The 9,968-nt window shown below is 35.2% G+C and overlaps 1 pseudogene across 1 annotated transcript; it reads left to right on the top strand.

Annotated features, from left to right (window-relative positions):
- The first annotated feature begins 6,840 nt into the window (after positions 1–6,840).
- Positions 6,841–7,333, top strand: LOC123647764 (annotated as a pseudogene). Its single transcript, XR_006738329.1, has one exon. The product of XR_006738329.1 is annotated as a 40S ribosomal protein S24-like (transcript).
- Positions 7,334–9,968: the final 2,635 nt, after the last annotated feature.

Here is a 9,968-nt window from a genome sequence, read left to right as displayed (position 1 = left end):
GGCCCTATATATTTTTCTTTGGCCATTTCGTTGGTCCTGTAACAGTTAATGAAGTAGATATTACTCTTACCTAGTAATAAAAGCAGCTTAGCACCTATCTTGTTGTATCCAGTCTACTTCACACATTTATATTAACTGCACAGGGCACTTGAATTTGTGATCCTTACACATCCTTCAAGACCCTATCTAAAAGTCATCTTTTCTACATAGGTTTGAGAATCAATCAATATTTACAGCAAGTTATTAATAGTTGCTAGTTGCATAAATGTAAGCACCTAGTCTTATGCAGGGGCTCCTAGTCTTATGCAGAGGCTCCAAATAGAATAATTGATTAGAAATGCAATTTAATGGAGTGATTCTCATGCTAGAGATTTCAGACTGTGGCACTCAGGAAGCAAGAGATATTTTGAGGCTAACTGGGCTTTCATGTGCCCTTAAATTGCTCCATGTAGGATACTAACTCCTTTACATCTAGGAATGTCTAGTACCACCTTGTACTTTCTAGTGACTCTGGAGGCAACACATACCCTTATATCCTACATACACTGTATTGATATTTAAACAAATTTCATTGCATTATGCAACATCTTTGTATCTTTTTTCTGCCTCTCATGTGTAAATGAGCTACTTGGACCATTTGGACCTCAGTCAGGACTCACTCCTCTGTTGCCATTTCCCTCATCAAAGCAAAATAAGCAAAGACAGACCATCCTGATCTCAGTTCCCTCCATTTCCATGCCCCTCTCCCAAGAAGGCAAACACAATAATAATGACAGTAATCACTATTAAACAATGTCATAAATCTAGTGATATCTTGGAGCTTTGCTGTGGGCCCTACCATATAAGAACCAAAATCCCAAAATATCATTCTCCTAATATTTTGGTAACTGAACCTCCTTGGACTTGAGGTTGAAAGGAGCTAATATTATTCTAAATTTTATCCTTTTGCATAGAGAGTAAAGGCAAAATTCCAGCATAATAATACTGAACATTTATATAATGCCTTTTTTACAGGCATTATTATTACTTTGCAAAGTTTCTTATTTATTTTTTCAATATTAGATAAGAAGAGAGGGGAGATGATTGATTCTAGGTGGGGAAAGAAGGATAGGAAAAGCCTGAATCCAAAAAAATAAAATAAAATAAAGTATGAAGCAGAAAACTTAAGGGTGGACTCCTGACTCTGAACCTAATGTTCTTTCCTCTGTTCTGATAGCAAAGGGTTTTTTGTTTTCTTGAGACTGCTGTTCAATAGCACCAAATGAATACCAAAAAGCAAGAGGAGAACATTAAAATGGCCCTTGGAACTGAACACATGGAAGGGATATGTTTAGAAGGCAGGATTTATTAAAAATGGGTTCCAAATGAGCCTATTTTTAAAAATTAAGAAACCAATAGCAAGTCAAAATTAGGGGAAAATACGAAATATTCACAAAATAATCTGCATCTTTATGTACCTTAATGATAGAAGATATAGGAAATTGTTAGATTAAAAAGACCAGACTATCCTCAAATAATCTAGAGGTAAACAGTAATAAATTATAATTCATCTGATGAATTTCTCAAAATCAAAATACATCCAGCTGGACTCACTAGAGATTTTTCTCAGCTCTAGATTTAGAAGGGAAAAAAAGTACTTGAAATTGAAAAGTGGGGCCGGGGGGATAATACATAGAGTGATTAAAGTCTGAGTCTGATTTTTTTTTTAAAGGCAATAAAAAGAAATAGTGATGTAATAGCCCCTGGGATTTAAAAGAGTTTCCTCAAATATATCTGGGGGATATAAGAAGCACTGGAGAGAAAAGAGGCCCATTAATAAATGACAAATGAGATGAAATGAGATTTTGAAATAGTTGGGCTACTGAACTGATTTTTTAAAAATAGATCTTTTAATAAGAAAAACAAAAAAAGGGCTAAGGACAGAGAAGGAACAAGACTTGTCAGCAGAATGCTGATAAATAGCAAGCAAGGGAATTCAGTCCTTATTTTCCAAATCAGCAAACTTGGGGGATATGCCTTCCCAGTGGGGATAAGAAGGAACTGAGTAATCTATATTTTGAACCACATTTTCCATTGCATCTTCATTCAGCCAGGATGGGATCACACCATATTACAAACTCCAGAAACTGCTTTAACTTCATGCAAATCACCCGGTTTGCATTCTCAATCCCAATATCTGCAGATAATCTTACATGCTTTTAATAAACATTATTATCTACTAGTGCCAAACACTATACTAGGTACTGCAAATACAAAGAATGAAACATTAGCACCTTTCCCATATCATTCCACTCACCTTGGGATCCTCAGTTTTGACTCAGCACCCTACCTGCCCTTCAAAACACACACACACACACACACACACACACACACGACTTACCTACAAGCATACAAGTTAATATATTTTTCTTTAACATGACATTCACCTATCTTAATTCCTAAGCTGAAGACCTTGGAACTAAATTCCCCCAACCCTGAATAAGCCAATCATATCCCTAAAGGTCACAGAAGGCCAAACATTCTTTTAAAAAACATTATTAAAGGAGTTTTAACTGAAAAAATCATTAATGCATGTGGTTAACATTTCAGACTTTCAAAAGGATGGATATATAATTAAAAGTAAGTATTCTGTCCATTCTAAATCACTAGTCCTTTTCTCCAGAAGTGATCACTATTATTTATGTAGCCTTTCTCATACTTTTAATATACAAGCATTTGTATATCTTTTTCAAAAAAAACATAAACAAGAGCTGATTTTAAACCCTGTTCTGCATTTTGCTTTTTTTTTTTTTAAATTAACACTCTATCTTGGGCAACTTTCCATGTTGGCACAAAGAGGTCTTTATGATACCTGTATACTATATTACTTTATTGTATGGATTACTATAATGTATTTAACAAATTTCCTATATTGGACATATTTCTTCCAATCTTTTATTATTACAGTGAACTATGTTATTTATGAATTAACAAAAAGGAGATGATATACTTTTGAGCACAGTATTGTAAAAATTAAAAGAGATAATTTATGTGAAAGCACCTAGAATGCCTGGCACATGTTAGGTATTTTTAGTACATGTTAGCTAAATGAATGAATTGAATGTACAGAACGAATGAACCAATAACGCTTTGTTTCCTGTCTGAAATCTATTTCCACTCACTATAATAAGAGCCTCATGAAAGTAGAGATCAATCTTGTCTGTCTCCATTCACTCCTGAATCCTTAGAGCCTAGAACAGTGCCTGCACATAGTAAATGTTTAAGTAAATAACTGGTTAATGAATGAATAAATATCATCAGCCATAATTCTTACTTTCCTCTGACCCATAGTTTTAATTTCAAGGTAAAAGGGCCCATTTAAGATGAAAGACAGTGCAGTTTTCTTTCAAGTGAGATTATTTATAATTTGATCCTCAGAAAAGTTAAAGAGCAAGGCCATCCCCAGAGGGCTGCTGGAGCCTGGCAACTCAACCTGTCTTGCCTGCCCAAGATAATCTCACTTGAAAGGAGGCTGCACTGTCTGCAACTTTCACAAGCCTCTGTATATCATTATAGACAGAAAGTGATTTTAATTACATTTGGAAAAGAGGAATAAGGTACAACACCTACACAGGCCTGCCTGCAAGTATGAGTCCCAAGGTAGCTACCCTAGTTGCCCTACCCAAGAGATGAGCCTATTAAAGACAGCCAAAGTTTGTGCATTAATCACCATTTTCAAGCGCAGTCAAGGGTTTCTTTAAAATAACATTACACTCACTAGAATTGCTTTCTGAATTTGGAGAGAAAGAATTGGAGTTAGAGAAATGTCTCAACTCTGGGCACACCATGGGTATGTGTTCCATATGTTGCTAAAGGGGAAAAAAAGTTGACAACCACTGTTCTAGACTAGGGTTTTTCAGGTCATGTGAGAAAATCAGTCAGATTTCTAGAGACATGTAACTAGATATTTGGGACAACCAAGATCTTAAGTTTGGGGATTGTGGTATAACTCAAATAAATTGGGTTGGACCTCACTTGGCCTACTTGCAGTGCATTCTCATATTAAAAGACACACAGTTGGGGAGTCACAGAGTAATTATTAGTACAATACTCTCTTCACTCTTTATTTGTTGACTTAGTTTATTAAGAACTCCAAAGAGGACAGTGCATTCTGAACAGAGAACAAGAATCTTTTAAGTCCTTTTCCCATTGTTGTCCCTCTCAAGTAGCTTCACACAGAGGGCAAATGGCTCCTGAAATCATTCACACTCAATTCTCAAATCTTTCAGAACTCTATCCAACACCCAGCCCATAGATCTCTCTTCTTCCCCACCTCCTTGATATCATTGTCATTCAATTTACTTTGGCCCTTACTCAGAGGGTGTATGCTTTGGGCACATGGTTTTCCCTTCTAAACTTCAATGATGATTGAGACAGATACCCTTTATTGTCAGAATTACCTTCAAGAGACCTAAGGATTTTTGTTCCTGTTTTTTAAGTTTTACATATTTTTTAAAGATATAAATGTTTCATATTTTCTTCCTTTTCCCCCGTATTTTCTATTTTTAAATTATCATGTATTGATTTTACACTTAAAAATTATTTTTCATTTCAAAAGCTTATAAATGCTCATTAGAGAAAACTTGGAAAATATAGAAAAATAGAGGAATAATATAATCATTAAGATCACCTCGATTTTAATGCATTTTCTTTCAATCTTCTAAATACACACACATATGTGTATGTATCGTTCTGTACAGACTGTATCGTTCTGTATTCTTTTTTATTTGACATTGCATTTTGAGTATTTTCTCTTTTTATTAAATATTCTTCAAAATATTATTTTAATGGCTCCATCGCATTCCATTGTATGGCTATATTACAATTTATTCATCCATTCCTCTGCTGTTAGAGATTTGTTTCTAATTTTCACAACTCTATAATTAAAGTTCATTAATCTTTGCATCTATGCTACTTCCTTAAAATGGATCACAAAAATTAGAATTCCTGAGCCAAATATTATAAACATTTCTTTAAATTTTATGAAAAATTTCAACTGCACCCAAAAATAGAGACTGGTAAAATGAACTCCCTTATACACATCACCCCACAGTCAACATATCAATATTTTGCAACAGCTTTATTTTTTAAATTATTATTTTTAAGGTCGTTGATATGCAGTATATTTATCTAATTATTATACTTCCCAGAAATGTACCAATTTTCATTTTCACCAGCACTGTGAAGTTCCCACAAGCACTCTAATATTGTGTATTTCCAATATCTGATCGTTGCTGGCTATTAGCTATTTCAAACCTAAATTGTCAGAATTTGGCCTTACATTGTCCCACGAATCCAGCCCAGATCCTTTAAGAATTCATTTCATATCACAATGCAGTTTTTATCTTTCAAGATTGTCTATTTTTGCTTGAGCAAAGAAGATCAGACTTCAACTGACAGTCCTTTGGCCTTTGGACAATGGATATGGGCAGCAGATCTTCTTGGTGAGAATCATTGTCCTTGGGCAGCCCGAGCCCAATTCTGATTATCTAGTTACTTAGTGGGGCTTACTATAAGTAATGATGATTGAGGGTTGTTGGCAGCTGGTAATCTCATGCTAACAGTTTCCATATGTCAGCCTTCTCAAGGTCTGTATCTTTGCTGAACAGACCAAAATTTATAATACATAATTAAATATATTTTATCATATGCATTATCAAAACTAGGCTGGTCTATTCACAGAGAAATTGAGTATCTCACTAGCTTACTATTTTGATTTGAGGATAGATGTTGGCAAGCAAAGAATTATTATTATTGTATAAATAACATAATGGCACTATGGTATACTGGAAAGATTACTAAAATGGGAATAAAGAATCAAATTCTATACTGGACTCTGCTATTAACTAGTTATATAATGTTAGGTTAGTTTTAAAATCACTTGAGATTTAATTTTGCTCATCTTAATAGTTTACTGAAGTCTTTTCTAGTTCTAACATTCCACAACTTAAAAATGTCTTGATATTAACTTATTACCCATTTACTACTTAAAGTACATTTTAAAAATATGATAACTAGCATAGCAGTTGTTATTACATTATCTGTATGAGTAAGGTAAATCACACAGCAGTGTGCTGCTGATAAATGTTTAACGATCACCATTCTGGAGAAAAAAGCCCTGGTGTGCATCTTTGGCCTAATTCCGTAGTATAAGTACTCACCATAGATGACTTAAAGCTACCAACTTGAGGTCACTGAATGTGGAATTGGGAAGAGATAGGCATAATCATCTCACAAGCCAGCGTGAGCCGGCTCTGGCACAACACTGGCCCTGCATTTATATGGTATTCCATGTAGAATATACTCAGCTGCAAGTGTAAGTAGCTTAAATAATAAAGGAATTTAATGTTTTCATTTAATAAGAAGTCCAGAGGTAGTGGTTCAAAGGTTGTTTCAGCAATTCCATCATCTCAGGGTGTTAGGTCAGTTTGTTTATAATTCTCTTGGCCTTCTACCTTATTGTTACATAATGGTTACAGTAGCTACAAGTTTTCTGTCCTAAAACAAAAGTATAAAGTAAATATACTTTTTCCTTGTTTTTTTCCCTCTTTTTATTAAAGAGAAAAAGTTTTGCCCATAAACCCCAGTACACTTGCCCTTATGTTTTATTAGACAGGATCGAATCACATGTCCGTCCTTAGACCTATCATTGGCAAAGAGATTCTGATTTGCCACCAATTGGCTCAAATCAATTGTGATTATAACCCTTGGCATGGACACACACAAAAAGAGGAAGCTGCATTAATGTAAGAAAATAACAATGGTTTTTCCTCCCTGGCTGCTTGAGGGTCGACCACCATCATGAACAACACGGTAACTATCTGAACCAGGAAGTTCATGACGAACCGACTACTTCAGAGGAAACAAATGGTCATGGATGTTCTTCATCTTGGGAAGGCAACAGTACCAAAGACAGAAATTAGGGAAAAACTAGCCAAAATGTACAAGACGACACCAGATGTCATCTTTGCATTTGGATTCAGAACTCACTTTGGTGGTGGCAAGATGACTGGCTTTGGCATGATTTACAATTTCTGGGATTATACAAAGAAAAATGAACCCAAACATAGGTTTGCAAGGCATGGCCTGCACGAGAAGAAAAAGACATCAAGAAAGCAGTGAAAGGAAGGCAAGAACAGAATGAAGAAAGTCAGGGGGACTGCAAAGGCCAATGTTGGTGCTGGCAAAAAGTGAGCTGGAGATTGGATAACAGCCGAAGGAGTAAAGATTCTGCAGTGATGTTATCTGCAGCCATCGTGTGGATTTTTCACAAGATTAATAAACTTAAAAACTTTTCTTTTTAAAAAAGGAAATAACAATGTCTGTTACATATAAAAACGTTTCAAGCTGAAAAATGCTGATGCTTTCAACTCTCAACTCCAATTCAATTTGATAATTATTGACTCTATTCAATGGGCAAGACAAAGGAATGTATCTGTACTCTCTTTCGTTATGATCATATGCCTAAGAGTGGCTTTACAGAGGAATTCCCAGCATAGCCATTAATACACTCAATTGTTTTTAACTTCTTTATGTTCCTAGGACAGTCATATTTCAAAATTTTGATCCATATAATAATTTAACTTCCAAAGAAATTTTACTTAATTAATACAAGCCCTTTAAATCAAGCTTTGCAACCGTTTGGACACAGGAAGTAAATAGTCCTTAATGAATTAAAAAATTTAAAGTTAGGGTCCTAAGTCAGGACTCTTGTTGTGATGATACATTACTAGGTAATGCCCTTTATTTTATTTACTAGTAAATGCTGCCTGGTTTATAGATTAGTTTATAACACATGTACTCAAGGCATAAAATTTCATTTATTTTAAAATTATTCCATAGTTCATAAATGTGTTTTATTTGATCCTTCATTTTGTAACATTCAGAAAGTTTGCTACAGTGCACCCAAACTGAAAATGAAAAGGGAGTCAGATTTGGTATATTAAACAAGTCTCTAAATAAAATAGGTTTTTTTGTGTGGAAAAGAGCAGCTTATAAAGCCAGAAGATTCTCAAGGTTGTCACCCAGGACTACACAGCCTTAAACAAAATACAATCCCTGCTCAGACTCTGCTTCCCTATATTTTCCTTATATTTTCCTAATGATCATTTATTTATACTCCTATAATTATTTATTTTCAAATGCAAATGAATAAAAACCCAGAAAAATGCTGCTGAATAGAAGTAAGGCCTAATAAAGGCTAAATGTCATCTCTTTTACTATTTTATCATTGAAGCAGTATAGGGGAGAAACAGAAGTACATAATTTGGTATTTACTTTTTATTTTGTAGTGCCTAAAGTAGTAGATGGTTATTATTAAGAAAATTACACTACTGGAATACTTTAGGTTGTTCAATCATTTTAAGGTGGAATACAATCCTACACAAATAGCTAAAGCAGAACTAGAGAATTCTCTGCTCACTTTAGATTATAGAGCCTACTTCTGATTCTGGCTATGGAATATGATTAGGTTGTCTAATTTGAGATGCATTACATACACCCAAACGTTTAAAAATTTTATATTTTATTTGTTTAGTATTTTTCCATGTCCCATATAATGGCTAACAATAGATGTCAAAAGGCTGGGCGTGGTGACTCATGCCTGTAATCCTAGCTCTCTGGGAGGCTGAGGCAGGAGGATTGCTTGAGGTCAGGAGTTCAAGACCAGCCTCAGCAAGAGCTAAACCTGTCTCTACTAAAAATAGAAAGAAATTAGCTGGGCAATGAAAAACAGAAAAAATTAGCTGGGTGTGGTTGCACATGCCTGTAGTCCCAGCTACTCAGGAGGCTGAGGCAGGAGGATCACTGGAGCCTAGGAGTTTGAGGTTGCTATGAGCTAGGCTGATGCCACAGGCGCTCTAGCTCAGGCAACAGAGTGAGACTCTGTCTCAAACAAACAAACAAACAAAAAACCCAATAGGTGTCAAGAATATCTGTTGTTTTGTTGTTTCTCATATTATTTTGAAAGTGTTACCTTTGTCATTCACTGTCTGACACACTGAATCTAAATCTATCAAATTAGGAAATGAAATCAAATTGACATTTCATATAATTTAACCAAAACACTGCTTGAATTATCTAGATTTAAATTCTTTCTTTAAAAATTATTATTTCAAAGCAAAAAAAAAAAATAGAGAGAGAGAGAGAAAAGAAAAACTTAGCAGAGAAAAAAATGATTTATCTTGACTTGAGTATCCACAAGGGCAGACTGCAAGTCAAATGAAGTCCACAAATATGTATTTGGTCTACACAACATGAAAAGTTAGGAAGTCATAAAAAAATCCACATGTATAGCTTCTCTTGAAAAATCATTAAGAACTGCCAGGATTGGGTCTATGTTTTCACCTGGACCTGACTCCCCATCGCTATGCCTCATTACAGACAAGGTCTCTGCTGCCCTCTAACCCTGCACAGTCCCTACTGCAATGGGCTCAGTGACTACTTTGCCAGCATCTCTCATTTAACCTAGCCTGCCTATGGTTGTGCAGATAGTTCCCTAATAAGAACATGCTCACTAAGGAGGCAAGTGAAGGCTTCCCTCATCTCCTCCCCTTACCAGTCCTTGCACCTGAGGGGCCTTATTGTCTAGAGGGGATATCATTTTCTAATTCACAAAAGGAGACTAGCAGCCCCTGCAGGATTATGAGCTAAGCCTGAACGTCCTAAGAGCAAGAATTTTGTCTTATTTGTCTCATTTGACTTTGTAATCTTGGGAGTAGGCAGGTCTACGACATATAATAGGATTCAAAAAATGTAAAACAAATAAATGATTCAGCTTCAACCCTCTACCAAAAATTATTTTCAAGGATTCTGAAAAGATTTAAGGTATATTTGGAGGAATACTGGCACCTTCATAGTCACCAGCCTGTGGGGTCTGAACCTCCTTTATCATGAATTCTATTGGCTAAGAAACTGTATTGACTGGTTGG

Source organism: Lemur catta, chromosome 1 (assembly GCF_020740605.2).
Source record: "Lemur catta isolate mLemCat1 chromosome 1, mLemCat1.pri, whole genome shotgun sequence".
Classification (NCBI taxonomy): domain Eukaryota; kingdom Metazoa; phylum Chordata; class Mammalia; order Primates; family Lemuridae; genus Lemur; species Lemur catta.
This window is presented reverse-complemented; position numbering and strand designations above follow the sequence as displayed.